At 42.8% G+C, this 16,626-nt stretch overlaps 1 protein-coding gene across 1 annotated transcript in view; it reads left to right on the plus strand.

The window, feature by feature from the left end:
• The first annotated feature begins 5,002 nt into the window (after positions 1–5,002).
• Positions 5,003–16,626, plus strand: part of LOC120764805 (uncharacterized) — a 195,059-nt gene continuing 183,435 nt past the window's right edge. Inside the window, exon 1 of the mRNA XM_058423948.1 lies at positions 5,003–5,074. The gene's annotated coding sequence lies outside the window, so the exon portion shown is untranslated. The remainder of the gene's footprint in view (positions 5,075–16,626) is intronic.

Genomic DNA, 16,626 nt, shown 5'->3' on the forward strand with positions numbered 1-16,626 from the left:
CGCCCTGGAATTGTTAGCCAAACAACACTCACAGATGAGAGCTTTCGTGTACCAAAATCGAATAGCTCTGGACTATTTATTAGCAGAGGAAGGAGGCGTGTGTGGGAAGTTTAATGACTCAGAATGCTGTATCGAAATAAATGACTATGGAGAAACTATCAGAGATTTGGCTGCAGAAATTAAAAAAGTGGCACACGTCCCAGTGCAGAAATGGAATTCGATCCTAAAAGCATCATGGTGGGATCAAATATTTGGAACAGGAGATTGGTGGAAAAAGGTGGGGTTCTTTATCCTGTGCTCAGTAGCTGGGTTAGTGTTCTTACCTTGTTTAATACCTTGCCTAATAAGACTAATTCACACCGTAGTCCAGGGAATGCAAATAGCAGCCCTTCCTATGGACCCGGAATTAGCTTCAGGGGGATTAGCCAAAGGCAAAGCCACCTCAAAAATTATGAACTTAACCGAGGAAAAGAGTACTGCTGCCCAGGTGTTAGAGAAATTTGAAGCTCAGATACAGGAGGGAAACATAGAGAGAACATATTGGAACAAAACGACAGGGGAAAGGTTAACTGAATAATGGTTAAGAGGCTTTTTTATCTTGACAGAGAAAAAAGACTATAACCAGAACACGAATTAAATTGGTGAATTTGGAAGAGGGGGGATTGTAATAAATGTGCTAAAGTTAATTCGTGTTATCAAATTATAAAAGGTAAATGTTGAACTGTATAAAATATGAATGTTAAAGATGTGCTCAAATGAACATAAGTAAGGGTAAAATGTAGAAACCAAAATTAGAAAATTTCCTAGCTTGGGAAGCACAGGAGGGACACGAGGAAAGTATGATTGGAATTACCAGAGAGGGGGCCTTGAAACTATTGCTGCCGGGAATCCCTGAAAAGAAACAAAGAACCACGGAAGAAGAAGATACAAGTCCGGAGACCAAGATAATCACTTCAGATGGATATCTCTACTCGTCTCCGCCGAAATTAACATATACACGACACACCCGGGCTCGGCCATCAGCTGCATTGTTCCACCCTACCGGTCTATTCAGACTTCCGATACCAGGACTTGAATAATTAATGAAGACGCCTCGGAGAGGATAACGTCAGAATTTCGGACTTCACTCCGCGATCTTGTGTATAAAAAGGGTGGCTGGAGACCAGAAATTGTGAACTGGGGGGGATACCAGGCTGGCAGAGCTTGATATCCGTGTTCACCCGGCACCGATCCCGGGCTCGGCGCTGTCCTTTTAAATTGTGGCTTTCCGAGACTGATATTTTGTCTCATAATAAAATTCTAAATTTTGATACTTTAAATTTGGTCGATTTTATTTATAACAGAAAATATTACAACCACTATGATAACCAGTGCCACTCCAGGAAGAGTAGCCACTAAAATGAAATCCAGAGTGCTCCAAAGGCAGTTACATTTGGAGCCCATGTACCAGTACTCCTGCCAGCCCACTCTGAAGTAATCACATCTGCAAATAAAAATATTCACTTTTAGCTACAGCATTTTAATTCAAAAGTAAGCAATACCAAAAAAAAGTATAATATTTTGCTATGTAATTATTTATTATTCGACACTGCAGGGGCCAAGAGATTCACTATTTTTCCTGCTTATTTAAAGATGATTTTTATCTTAGTTACACCCATCTGTTTCCAGATTTGATGCAAAAGCACTTTGCCAGGCTCTGAGTAACCAAGTCCAAGTTGGCATTTCAGGAGTCCAAGATAAAAAGCTTTGCTGGGAATCGGGTACAGCACCCAAGTTGTGGCCTGGCTCAGGTCAAAGATGTCTTTATCTGCTGTCAGCATGGCAAAGCTGCTGAGTGGAAGTGAAACCTCACATTTCTGGCAGTCATTATGACACTGATTTTTTAAAAGGAAAAAACCACCCAACTACGTAATGGAGAACAGAACATTCAGATTTTTTTTTTTTTTTTTTTTAACTCAGAAGAAAATTTGATCAACCGGAGAAAAAAATGAACTTGCAATTACACAGCTAATTCAGTTCTCAAGTAAAATAGTTGAGAGAACAGGGAGCATGTAAAAATTAAGGATTACAGTGGTTACTTACATTAGGAATGACATGGCCCACATATTTTTAAAAAGAAAACATTATGCCCAGATCCCAGATTTGATGCTTTGTACCAGAGTTATAAACTTATGCAGATTGTGAATGAAGATCAACATTTATTTTCATGGATCACTTTGTAGGGTCTAAATTTAGTTCATAATTTAGAATATATTTGACTTTTACATGGTGTATATTTAAACAAACAAAGGAAGCCCACACACTGCCTGCAAAAAGGTTCTTCATCTTTACACTGACAAAAAATATTTTTAGGACAGAATTCATCTGTATTACCCGGACAGGCCTCAAAGTCTGCAACTCCAGTGCAGTTGGCTGTTAATGAAAACAAAACAAGTATTTAATACAATTATACAGTAACCTACTGTCAGTGGGCTGTGTTGCAAATTACATCAGAAATTTAAGCTTCATATGTACTCTGTAGATGATACTAAATCATACTTTCCAGTGACTTGTCCCTTGAAAACTTTGAAGCAATTTGAGAAATGAAAAATTACCTAAATTACTTTACCCTGAATGTGCACCCATCTTCCAAATTGTATGGCGTGTGCTGTTTTGATTTTTATCTCACAATTTAAAGTGTAGTTGTGTCTGAATTCCATTTTATATCATCTCTGGATTGTTAGCAAAGACTAAAAGTCATGAGATTGATAAGAGATTCCCACCTTCCAGTTATCCAAATTAGAACTTTTTTGTGTGTTTTACAACAGGATTATTCCTTGGTTTAGTCTACAAAAGGATCTGGTTTGCATTAGTGTTTGTTCTCTATCTCTTTTGCTTTGTAAACACTGGGCTGTAAATTATGTTCCAGAATCTCAGTGTTTACAGTATTTCATAGGTATTTGGCTGGCTAAAAAATAACCCCCTCAGCTGCCTGAATCAGCCATCAAATGCCAGCACATTTGGCACTCCCACCCTACATCCTTTGCTACCTGTTCCTCTCCTGCTCAGGTCTCACTCAACGCTAGGCACCAACCTGAACACACAAAAAAGCCCCTAAACTGCCAATAGAGCCAAATATAATTGTGCACAACTGTTCCCAGTGAGAGGATCCATGTTTGGAATGAAGCCAGTCAGAACTGGCTGAGATCTCTGAGCAGACCCTTCCAAGTTCAGCAGGCAACTGCTGGAACAGCTTTAATGTCATTGCCATTGTCAGAGGGACTTTCCACCAGGAACAAACCCCTGACTGATGCATTATTAGCCACAGGAACTGTGCTGGGAGCAGTCTGCATTGCAAAAAAAGATGGGAGCCTCTTTCTTTTCCACTGTCCAAGTCCATCTAATCCAACATTTGCTGCTTATCAGAGATAAATCCAAATGATTACAGTGACCAAGGCTTGTACCAATCCATTTACTTAACACTGTGTGCTCTCCTCCCAAGAGAGCATCAGCACTGAAACATTTTCCAATAAAACCTAACTACAGGTCATGTGTTATGGCTATAAAGTACAGAACGATGAAAAATCCCAGGTAGTATTTGGCATGGTTCATCTAGGAGATAAGCCATGTTTTTAGCTACCCCTCTGATCAGTAACACAATTACAATTCTTTTAGCAATGACACAAAAACTGCTAAGGCAGCAGAAAATCACCAATTGTGATTCTGGTGGGAGAGGGAGTATGTGCCCTTTGCTATTAATGCTCTAATATCCCATGTGATAAAGGAACTCACTGCTGAGCCCTTCAAAATACTGTGGTCCACATAAATGCCAAGTTAGCCTTCAAGTGGTAACTTTTTTTTTTTTTTTGCAAATGAAAGTTTAGAGTAGCATAAAACAATTCCTCAGATCACAAACCAAAACTCATTAGAAAAATAATAACTGAAGCTGGTTTACACTACTATCAGCTTAGGGATACCCAATTACAAGTAACTGATAGCTACCAGGTACAGAACAGTGATGATAAAATAAATAAATATATAAATAAAATATGTGGGAAATCTTCCCATAAAATAATTGCAGGCCAATACTGGTCTATTCTAACAGAACCAGAGACAATTCCATTACTTAGCTTCTCACTTAAAATAACTTTTCTATCAGAGCATTCTGGTTGTCATACTTTTAATTATAGATGATTTTCTCCCTTTTAGTATCAAAAAAAGTCTAAGAACATTTGCTATAAAAGTGTTTGATTTTTTAAACCCATATACCTAGTGGGGTTTTTTTTCACTCAGAAAAAGAACCAAACCATTTAACTAATTTAAAAATACCCTTCTGAAATTCAGACTGACTCAAAATGATCCTAACCCACCAGGATATTGAGTATCAGATGAAATACATATGGTTGTAACCTCTTCCCTGTGATGCCAAACACAGGACAGCAGCTGTCTCACCGAGGTTTTCACATTTGCATTGTTTTGCTCTTATTTAAAATAAACCCAGCCTAAAGCCTAAGGAGAATTCCCAAACAGCAATCCCTCACAGAGGGACTGCAATGCTCCCCTAGCAGTCTCCAGTGGAGTGGACATGGCCATGTCCCTGCTCTGACAAGCCACAAAGCAGAATTCCAGCAGATCTTACATTGTGATGTGTCACTCAGCAAGGAGCTGGCCAGGACCAGGACACAGCAGAACTTTCAGAAAGGACATCCTAAAGGCAACAGGGGAAAAAGACCTTTTCTTCCAGACTTTGTCAGCAGCAGAATTGATATGCGGAGAGAAGACTCTATAACTCACAGAGTGGTTATGAGAGTAGGTATGAATTTATTCAGTGCTGAGGTGCATGGAGATAACTCCTCAAAGACATGCACCTCAGCGCTGAATAAATTCATACCTACTCTCATAACCACTCTGTGAGTTATAGTCTTCTCTCCGCACATCATTTTGGTGAGCCAGGCAGGAGGATCTCTGTCCGGCTGTGGGAGCGGCCGAGGAGCGGATTCCCTGGCGCGCCCCCAGGACCTTCCCGGGAGGGACCCCGGACCTCGGCTCGCTCACCGCGGGGACAGACAACGACCTGCTGGCCTTGCGGATAAAGGTATGAATTAAATATCAGGGAAGGGGCAGCTGATAAGTCGTGCAGAGACGTCTGACACACAGCACAGTCCCGGTGGGCTTGCAAGCAGCTGGCCAGGGAGAAGCCGGACACAGAGGGGGAGGGATCGACCCCCGGCCGATAGCGCGGCCGATGAGAAGGGGTCTCACTGAGCTGATAGAGCAGCCCGCTAGCGACTCTGGGGGTGAGTCGAGTGAACCCTTGTTTTGCTGCTATTTTGTGTGAATGCTAAGTCCGGACACGTTGAGTCATTGAGTATGATCAGTGAGTGAGTGAGACGCACCAGAGGTGCGGAGCGATTGTGGAGCTCTATCCGCATTTCCGACCTCGGGCGACTGAGGCGGCCGGAGAAAGGCAAAGCGACTGGAGTCAGTGTGGGGCAAACCCGAGTGTGTTATGTTTGAGTGTGAAGTAGTTAACATTTGTTTCAACCGTGGATAGACAAATTGACAGAGTCTCTCCTCAGCAGTGGTTTGGGCTTGATCCCAAGGAATCAATTGATCAAGTGAATCATTGGCTAGAAAGAGGGAATGAACGGGTCTATCTAGAAGGAATATACAGAACTTCTGCAGGGAGATTGGTGGCCTTGGACTGGGAACAACCTGCAGTACAGACCCTAAGTATTCCAGGGGAGGTGAATGGGATAGCCTGTTCTTGTGGGAGACTTAGAGCTGTCAGAAAATCAAGACATTGGCATCTGGCATGGGTATTATTGCAGTGTAGAGATTGTGAAAAACGTTGATATTGTTACTCTAGTAACCAGCAGGGCATATGCCCCCTGTGTAAGCTGAAATATTATCGTAATCAGGTTGACGTTGAACCTAAAACTTTGAAGGTTGCATGTGGAAAGTCACATTGTGTGCCTGCAAATTGGGGCTGTGTGTGTGTGAAGAGAATTGGGAAGTGACTCTGAAATTGTGTGAGGAAAAGTTTAGGTGAAAACAGGACAGAACAAGAAGAAGGAGATAATGGGTATTGAACAAAGCAAAGAGATCCCCAAAGTGAGTCCGCTAGGCTGTATTATTGCACATTGGAAAAATATTGCTGGACGTGGGGGAACTGAGAACAAGAGAGATCTTATCAGATTTTGCAGAGATTGGTGGCCACTATATAAATTGGATGATGGAGCGAGGTGGCCACCTAGCGGAACTTTGGATTATAACACGCTATTGCAACTCATACTATTTCTTAGGAGAGAAAGCAAGTGGACGGAGGTGTCCTATGCCGATAGGTTTTTCTCCCGTCGAAATCACCCCGAATGGCAGAGGGATTGTGGGATCAGGGCTCCATCTGACCCTCTGGTGTTAGCCCTGGAGAAAGAGAATAAGACTAAGAGAGGAGGGCTTAAGCAGTGTTGTTCAGCATGTAGCACAGGGCAAAGATGTACAAAATCAGATAAGGTTTACCAGACTGTGGCCCAGGAACAAGAGCTGGTGGATGATTTGCTTAAGCCTCCCCACATAAGACAAGAAAGGGATGAGGAGGAGGATGTGGACTCAGAGGATGCAGACACCTCCCCGATTGCACACCGGACTAGACAACAGACACACATATTACAGGCACCTCTGCATGAGGCAGTGGGATCAGAGGGAGGAGTGGTATTGGTTAAAGTTCCGTTCTCCACAATCAATTTGGAAGCATGGGAAAAGGTCACTAAAAACTACTGCAGTGATCCAGTTAACACAGCCAAATGTCTGCGATATATAATAAAACAACACAATCCGGATTGGAGCGATATGCAATTATTATTGGATGCACTGACTGAGACAGAAAAACAATTAATCATAAAAACGGCAGGGGATCTGGCAGAAGATTATTATAAAACCCAACAGCTGGATGTGAAAGATTATTTCGCACTCCAAAACCCACAGTGGGTTCCAAACAGAACAGCAGAATTGAAAAAATTGGAAAGCTATCAGGAATGGATCGCAAAGGGGATGGAAAGAGCCATTCCCAAAACAATAAATTGGACAGCCTTATATGCAATCAAACAGGGGCCCTCTGAGTCGCCATCTGAATTCCTTGAGAAACTAAGAGATGCTATGCGTCGTCACACATCACTGGACCCTGGGTCTGAAGTAGGGATACAGCAACTAGTTAATCTATTCCTAGGGCAGTCTACAGGTAACATAAGGCGTAAACTTCAAAAGCTTCGGGGAACAGATGGGAGGAACTTAGAGACTTTGTTAGATGAGGCGTGGAGAGTCTTTAGTAACCGAGAAGAAGGATATAAACAAGGAATGAGGAAGCTTGTAGCTGTTGTAAGTGAGAGAGAGAGGGGAAAACGTGGGCAGAGACCACCTAGGCAAGGCCCGTCCCGGCTGGGCAGAGACCAGTGTGTGATCTGTAAGAAATATGGTCACTGGAAAAATCAATGCCCAGAACAAAGACGGGGTGGCTTTCAGGAAAAAGGAAACTGAGAGAAAGGAAAGGTGACTGCATATGTGGAAGAAGACTGAGGAGGACCGGTAGATCTCACCCCAGAAGATCCACTGGTTATAAAATTGGAACTGGGAGAAAAAGGGAAAGAAGTAGAATTCCTGGTTGACATGGGAGCAACACATTCAGCCTTAAATAAGACTTTGGCACCTGTGGAGAAGAATTATGTTACAGTGATAGGAGCAACTGGCCAACCTGAAAAAGCATATTTTTGTAAACCATTAAAGTATAAGCTTGGAAAGCAATGGGGCATTCATAAATTCCTATATCTGCCCAGCTCCCCGAGACACTTTTTGGGGAGAGACTTGCTAGAACAATTACAAGTAACCATTAAATTTAAAAATGGGGAGGTCATTCTGGAGGTAAATGATGAACAATATATAGAGGCATTAAGTTTAATGTTGACAACTGTTCAGACAGAGGGGGAAATTAGCGAAGAAATAATAAATCAAGTGTTTCCTGGAGTATGGGCCTCCAATGTACCAGGGAGAGCGAAAAATGCACTTCCTATATTAATCAAACTTAAGGAAGGGAAACAACCAGTTAGAATTAAACAGTACCCCCTGAAAAAGGAAGATAGGGAAGGAATTAGTCCCATAATTGAAAACTTTTTGCAATTATGGTTGTTAAAAGAGTGCCTGTCTGAGTTCAACACTCCCATTTTGCCAGTCTGAAAACCTGATGGGTCATACCGGATAGTACAAGATTTAAGGGCTGTTAACAAAATAACTGAGGACCTCTATCCTGTGGTAGCAAATCCATACACTCTGTCAACATGCCTAACACCTGAGTTAACTTGGTTTACTGTTTTAGACTTGAAAGATGCCTTCTTTTGCCTCCCTATCCATGAGGACAGCCAGAAAATTTTTGCATTTGAATAGGAAAACCCCAAAAGCGGGCGCAAATCCCAGCTCACATGGTCAGTTCTACCTCAAGGTTTCAAGAACTCTCCCACTCTGTTTGGGGAGCAACTTGCCAAAGATCTGGAATCCTGGGAGGCTCCCCCAGAAGAGGGAAAGTTACTGCAGTACGTGGACAATATCCTCATAGCTACCCGGATGAAAGAGGCATGTGTAGCCTGGACAGTAAGTCTTCTAAATTTCCTGGGACTACAGGGGTACAGGGTATCAAAGAAAAAGGCCCAGGTAGTGAAACAAAAGGTAATCTACCTGGGTTATGAAATCAGTGCAGGACAGCGGACCCTAGGGCAAGATCGCAAAGAAGCGATATGCCAAACCCCGAGGCCTCAAACGGTAAAGGAACTGTGAACATTCTTAGGAATGACGGGATGGTGTAGGCTCTGGATACACAGCTATGGGTTGCTCGTGAAACCTCTGTATGCGCTCATTACAAATGGGAACAGAAACCTCCAGTGGACAAAAGAGGCCACGCAAGCCTTTCATCAACTGAAGAATGCTCTAATGTCAGCCCCGGCTCTCGGACTCCCGAATGTAAGTAAACCGTTTTTCCTGTTCTCCCATGAAAAACAGGGAATTGCCCTGGGGATACTGGCCCAGGACCTGGGTCCATACCGGAGAGCAGTTGCTTACTTCTCCAAGCAACTAGACACAACAGCCAAGGGATGGCCGGGATGCCTCAGAGCTGTTGCAGCTGTGGTGCTGAATATTCAAGAGGCACACAAATTCACTTTGGGTGGGAAAATGACTGTATTTGTGTCTCACGCAGTGTCTGCAGTCTTGGAAGTAAAGGGCGGGCACTGGCTTTCCCCACAAAGGTTCCTGAAATATCAAGCCATCATGGTAGAACAAGATGACGTAGAGATAGTTGTAACTAACATTATCAACCCAGCTTCTTCTCTCAGTGGGAATCAAGGGGAGCCAGTACACCACGACTGCTTGGAGACCATCGAAGCCTCCTACTCCAGCTGCCCGGATCTGAAAGACACCCCTTTGGATGACGCAGAAACCTGGTTCACTGATGGGAGCAGCTACGTCATCAGTGGAAAGCGACATGCTGGGTATGCAGTTACCACCTGCAGAAAGGTAATAGAATCTGGACCCTTGCCAACAAATACCTCTGCACAAAAGGCTGAGATAATTGCTCTAACTCATGCTCTAGAGATTGTGAAAGGAAAGAAAGTAAACATTTATACAGACTCAAGATATGCATTTGGGGTTGTACATGCACATGGAGCCATTTGGAAAGAAAGGGGACTGTTAAACTCACAAGGGAAAAACATCAAACATTCTCAGGAAATATTGCGGCTACTGGAAGCAGTCCAGCTACCTGAGCAAGTAGCAATTATGCACATCAAGGCACACCAGAAGGTGAGCTCTGAATTGGAGGAAGGAAACGAGCTGGCGGACAGAGAGGCAAAAGAAGCAGCAAAAGGTGAGATAATGATTGAGGGAGCCTTAATTCCTGATGGACAGGTCTCCCTTGAAGGTAAGCCAGTATATACCAGAAAATATAGAAAATTAATTCAGGATCAAGGAGGAAAGTATAACCAAGAGGGATGGGCTATTACTGCAGGTGGGATAAAAGTCATCCCTTCTCATTTGTTATGGTCTCTAGTAAGAGACTGTCTTGGTTTTGAAAAGACAGGTGTCTGCTATGGAGAGGCAGGCCTCTCTAGGAAATGAGGAATTTGAATCCTTCCCTCCGTGTTATTATAATTTGGAAGATTAAAAAAAACCAACTTTTCAGTCAGAGCTATGGGGAAAAGGAATAACAGTCCTTTACTAGTAAATATAACAGGACAGACAAAAAACAACAGCAATTATAACAATAGTAGAACAGAACCAAGAACCCCGAGGGCAAACGGTGGAAGCTCCGGTGCTGATGGCTGGAAGCCGGGCACGGCGGACTGTCCTCCGCAGGCAGGGGGTGTCCTCGGCAGGCAGAGGTGGCAGTGCCGGAGAAGCCGCAGCGGCGGGACCCGGTCTCACCCAAAATCCAGCAGGACAGCGAAGAAACTCCGAATTCCTGGATACTCCAACAGATGGTAGAATTCCCAGGACCAGACTCCTTCGTTAACCGTGGACTCCAGCAGCCAGCAGCCCCTGATCTCTGCTCCCCGGAAGACCAAAGACACCCGAACCCCACCCTCAGCTCTCTCTCCCGGAGCTTTTTTTTTCCCTCCCCCAAACTAAGTGATCAGCTTCTTTTTGTCCAGGTTAAGTACTCAGCATTTAGTCTCCTAGCAACTTGGGGGGGGAAAAATTCTACAGGAGACTTAACCCTCAAAAGAGACGAACATCAGAAAACACACTGGGGAATAGATGCCCTGTATAACTATCTAATTGAAAAGATTACTGCCAGGAATTTATATTCTACTGTCATTCAGGTAACCCGGCAGTGTGATATTTGCCTCCAGACCAAACCCCAAAATGCTCCCAAACCAAAACTAGGTCAAATTGGAAAAGGCCACGGGCCTGGACAACAGTGGCAAATTGACTTTTCAGAACTCCCAAGAAAAGGGGGGGTATCGATATTTGCTGATTTTAACAGATACCTTTTCAGGGTGGCCAGAGGCTTTTCCCACCAGAACTGCCAAAGCCCGGGAGGTAACCAAAGTATTACTACAAGAGGTAATACCACACTTTGGAGTTCCAGCCACAATATCTTCAGATAGGGGGCCACACTTTATTTCAAAAATAGTACAACAAATCAGTCATCACCTGGGCATAGACTGGGAGCTCCATACCCCTTATCGCCCCCAATCAAGTGGCCAAGTGGAAAAAATGAATCATTTAATAAAACAGCAAATTGTTAGGCTAGGACAAGAAGCTAATTTACCCTGGCCTCAATCTCTCCCACTGGCATTACTGCGGATCTGAACCAAGCCTAGAGCTAAAGAAAAATTAAGTCTCTTTGAAATGCTTTACGGGAGACCATATGGTGTGCAAAAGGGATTGTCCACCCAAGTAGGGGAGGAGAGGCTGACTGCCTATATGATAGCCTTAAGCAAACAGCTCAAAGCAATTGAGAAGCATGTGGCTGGAACTCTGAGCAGAGGGCTGGATGGGCCAGTGCATGACATACAGCCTGGAGATTATGTGAATGTTAAGTCTCTTACAGAAAAAACTTTGGAGCCACAGTAGGAAGGACTGTTCCAGGTGCTTCTCACCACCTTCACCACAGTTAAAATCAAGGAACAGAGCACCTGGATTCACCATTCTCAAGTGAAGGAGGCTCCAGAAACTCCTTGGAAAGTAACCCCAGGTGACAATGAACTGAAATTAAAACTTACTCGGGCATAATGAATACATTGTGGTTGAAAATATTCCATAATTTAGCATACAGGAATCCAATCAGTAGAATTGTTTTGCCTGTAGCTATAAGTGCAACCCAAGAATTGGAAAGCATCTCTAACCAGAAAAATGCTGAATGGCTGTGGTGGTGTGAGAGTTGTTTTATTAAGTTATTTTTGTAATATTTTTAAGCTACTTTTATAATGGTTGAGTCCACTGTACCCCTGTGTTCTGTATTGGTTTTCCCCTTATGAGTTAGGTTATTTAGTCCACTGTATAACCAGACGTTTTCTGTCAATTATTCCTTCCCTGCACCTGTTGCTGTCAATCCCCCCTCTCTCCTCGTGGTCGCCCTGTCTGTCACTTCAAGACCCTTCCCTGGATTCTGGAAAGATCCAGGAGAGGTGTCGAGTGATAGGCTGGTGCCTGGGGAATCCCCTCCTACCCTCCTGTGATTTGTTAATGGTTCAAAGGTTGACACCCCTGTTACCACCCCCATGTTCCCTGGTTGGCTGACCCGTTGTCAGCCCTCCCCTGTTTATAAGTGGCTGTCAAGCTTTGATCTGGGCTCTTCTGGGCAGCAGGTAGTGGGGTGCAGAGCTCTGTGCTCCCCCCCCCCTTCAATAAACCCTCGTTAATACCCTGCTCAGAGGAGTCTGCCTTTCATTCAGCTGCCGCGGTTGCTTGCTATATCTACGTGCCCATCGCTGGTGGTGGGATCCAAGTTCCCACAGGGAGGAGGCGGCTCACTCTGCCTGCCACCCCGACCTTACCACGTTGCCGCAGTGAGACCCACTGAGCTAGCCTGTGGCTGCACTGGTCAGTGTGATTCGGACACTGCGACAAATGGCCTTGGCCCCAAGCTTTCATTCAGTATACTGGATCCATGGGAAATCATTCTGATATAAAGGATTTAAACCTATCAACCGTGGTTATGCATGAAAACCAGATATATGAAAGGCGAGAATGGCAGAAACAAAAGTTGTGGAGCCTTCAAGGGACTATAGGGGAGGTAGTCAGAGTAGGATGCCGAATGATTAACAGGACTAACTATGAAAAGGCAATTCAAATTAGTGCCTCAACTTCTCCTGCAGATCATCACCAGGAAATTTGTGATCATCTAAGTAAATTGGACTGTTGGTGTAACTTTACGTTAGTACAGACAGTGGATGTGATCTGCCTTTGGGGTTGTGGTAATAAAGGGCTCTCATTTAAATTTAAAATAACAGCTATACCTATTGCAACAACCAAATCAACTGTAACCCAAGCTCAGACCACACCACCTAAAATTGAACATAAAATTTATTAAATTGGCCCATATGTAATAAGGAATACGGGACAACAACAACTGTTATTTAATCCAGAGTGGTCTCTTAAGCATGTTGAAGTACTAATACAAATGGACATTTCTGAGATTCAGCCAGCCTGCTCCTCTTTCCTAAGGCCATCATCCGAGGGCTGGACAACATGGTTACAAAAGTACACTTCAGGGGCAGAATGAGAAGAGATTTAACCGGAATATTAGGAACAGGATTGGGGGTCTTAAATGGAATCGATTCAGAAATATTAATTAACAAATTAGCCACTGCCACAAATGATTTGGTAAAACTAAGACAACCCCTACAATCCTCTTTATTAGCACTAGGAACTAACCAATGGGAAATTTCCAAAATACTACCAAAGTGGAAAGAAGCTGAGGACCAGGACCATAAGCTAATAATAAATGCACTAAATATAGCCCAAAACAATGTGTTGTTAGCCCTCAGCTGCATACAGGCACAATTATGGATACAATCAATAGTTGCTCTAGTAATAAGGGAGGGAAATGAAGGTACTTTTTCAATTGAAATTCGGAAAATTGTCTGCGACAATGCAAACAACCTAGAAAGAAAACTTCAGTCTTGGTGGACTGGTAAATTTTACCTATGACCCTACCACCAAAATAGCTACTACTTTTGTACTGACTATACGCAATGCCACAATTTACAATATCCACCCTATTATTGCATTAGGATTAAATCATGAAAAAACAGTGCTCTACCCCTCAGAACATAGAGCATGGGCCCAGATAATGAATGAAAAGTGGCAAACTGTGAATTTGGAATCTTGTGTTACCCGGGAACAACAAGGGTTCATCTGTGAGACTAACATGATTGATGCACAAGATATATGCCTAGACACTGAGCAAAACATTTGCCACTTTGAGATTCATCCAGATACTAGTCAAAAGACTATGCTTGTGTATATTGGCCTAGGCTGTGTATGTTTAAGAACTGCATGTGTTTCTGTAGAAATAGATGATAACAATGTAACCTTGCCTACTAGGAACTATTCTAATTTTTGTATTTGTAATTTTGTTAAAATTGTAGGGTGTGATTTTTCATATTTAGCACCGGTTACATCCCACCAGTTGATAAGATCCAATTACACAATGTACCATCAGTTATCACCAGCACCCATTGGAATGAACCTTACATTAGTAAGACAACTAATGAACCACCAAGACCTGACAGAAATCCTGAAAGAGATTCAGGAAAAGGGGCAAAAGACTCTGGTTACTGTCTATCATGATGTAAAAGAAATAAGCAAAGTATTACAAAGGGTAAACCGAGACACAAATCATCACTGGTGGGATGCACTCTTTGGATGGTCGCCGACTGCAACTGGGATTCTGAACACACTTTGCCACCCCATCATTGTCATACTAACATTAGTAGGTATAAGTCTGGTGCTATCAATTGCAATGCTTGTTTGGAATTGGAGAATGTTAAAACAGATAGCTGTACTGACTTCCCTAGCAGCAGCCTATGGTAATGCAATGAGGGATACGTATCGAGATAGGCCGGCTGCGGAGGTAGATTGGGAAAGGAAAAGGCATCAGTACTGCTAAGTAAAAGAATTTACTGATTTTCTAGAAAAGGGGGGACTGAGACAGAGAAAATAAAGCAAGGGTGCCTGGCATTCGGCCAAGAGCACACTGCATTAACAGAGAACTGTTCCTTAAAAGCACCAGTCTGTTACATATTAGTTTCAAAATCCCCCAGCAAATCAATCTTCTCTCTCTGGCCCCAATGGGTCTCCTAAATTCCTCCTTTAGGACTCTGGTCACTGTTATGCTCACCTGGTACTGATTATCTACTCATTCTTTGGGCCCCAAAACTGGGAAACACGATATAGAAGTTTGGAAGATGGCCAAAAGAACAAAAGAGCATGCGAAAGGGGACGAGGTGAAAAGTTCAACTCAGAGGATGACTATGTGCTTCATCCCCAAAGACCCCCGACAACCACCAGTGATCAATAAGGAGCAGTGCGCAGCTGCAAATAGGCGTGGAACTAATTTTAATACAAAGCGGGGACAGGCGGGGTTAGAAAATGAATATGTATTAGGTGTATCGTATAACCCTAGTTTGTAGAGATAAAAAGGGAGAAACAAAGCTCCAAGGTGTGCATGTCTTTGAGGAGTTATCTCCATGCACCTCAGTGCTGAATAAATTCATACCTACTCTCATAACCACTCTGTGAGTTATAGAGTCTTCTCTCCGCACATCAGAATGAACTTCTCTTTCTGCTGCTGTGGATTGTGGATTTTGAGCTTGTTTTACAGCATCCTTCTCTAAAAAGAATTACTAATTAACTTAAAACTGATACAACTTCCTGATAACTTATCCAGCATATTTTCCTTTATGAAACCAGGTAGTTCCATAAAGATATCTCATTAATCTTGCTATTTCTGAATTTTTGAAATCAGATGTGAGGTATTCATTTAACAACCTAAATTTCAACACACTAAGGTATCTGTCAGGAGCATTTCTCTCTTCTCCTTTTAGGCTTATGTTACCTTTTACAGATAACAAACTTGGACTATATTTGCAGACAATTTCCTGGAATATATATTGTTTTTAAAGACAAAGCCATGGTCCTGAAGCCATCTAAGAGGGATGAGATGGGAAGGAGGGAATCCTGTAATTGGATGCATCTACCATTAAGTTTTGTTGATTAATTTTTCCTTTTTCTGAGAAAAGAATAGAAAATACCCATCTGGCAAGGATGAGTGATGACAGAAACTCACCTTAGCACACCCCCTCTCATCTTGCTCCTTTATTATTTAAAGAGTCCTTAAAAATTCTCAACATTCACTGCACAAGATCTTGACTCTGTGGTCACCCCAAACACTACCCAGGTTACACCCAAACTTCGTGTAGTTTAACTGCATTGAAGCTGAAGTTAGCACAAGCATTGTTCTTAGCACAATGCTTTCAAAACTAATCCATAACTGATAAAATCCCAACATGGATTTCCTAATTTGACAGGAGCTGGCTGTTTATGTAAACATGCCAACCATAGTTACATTAACAGCAAAAGGTAAACTTTAACCTCTGCTTTTCAAAGAATAAATAATGATCTCTAAAAATCAATGCCTAGCAAATTCTTGAAAGAATACTGCTTTGGCTAAAGTCCAACAGCACTTAATATTACAGCAATAGATAAGAGATTCTCAGTCCTGCCAGAAGATTGCTTTACAACAGACCACAACAAAGAAATTAATATTTACCTCAGTGAAAGAAATTGCATGATTCTTCTTCAGATGCAAGGCAGAAGTGTGAAGAAGCAGTTCCTGCAGATGCTCCATTCTTCTGACTGACAAAGAATTCCCCTCTGGCTCCAGCTCCCAGCTGCTCAGTGGGAGCCTCAGGTTGGCTGATAAACACCTTTACCTGGGTCAGATTTCAAGGATGCAGAAACGCAATAGGCAGTTTTTCCTTGGGTGAGATGTTTTAATGAGGCAGGTTACAACCCCCAAACTCTTGACTTTGCAACATCATTGGCATTTATTGGATTCAGCTGGTTTGGACCTGGCCTCAGGAAGGGCTGCAGAGGCTG

The sequence above is a fragment of the Hirundo rustica genome, chromosome W, assembly GCF_015227805.2.
Source record: "Hirundo rustica isolate bHirRus1 chromosome W, bHirRus1.pri.v3, whole genome shotgun sequence".
In the NCBI taxonomy this organism is placed as follows: domain Eukaryota; kingdom Metazoa; phylum Chordata; class Aves; order Passeriformes; family Hirundinidae; genus Hirundo; species Hirundo rustica.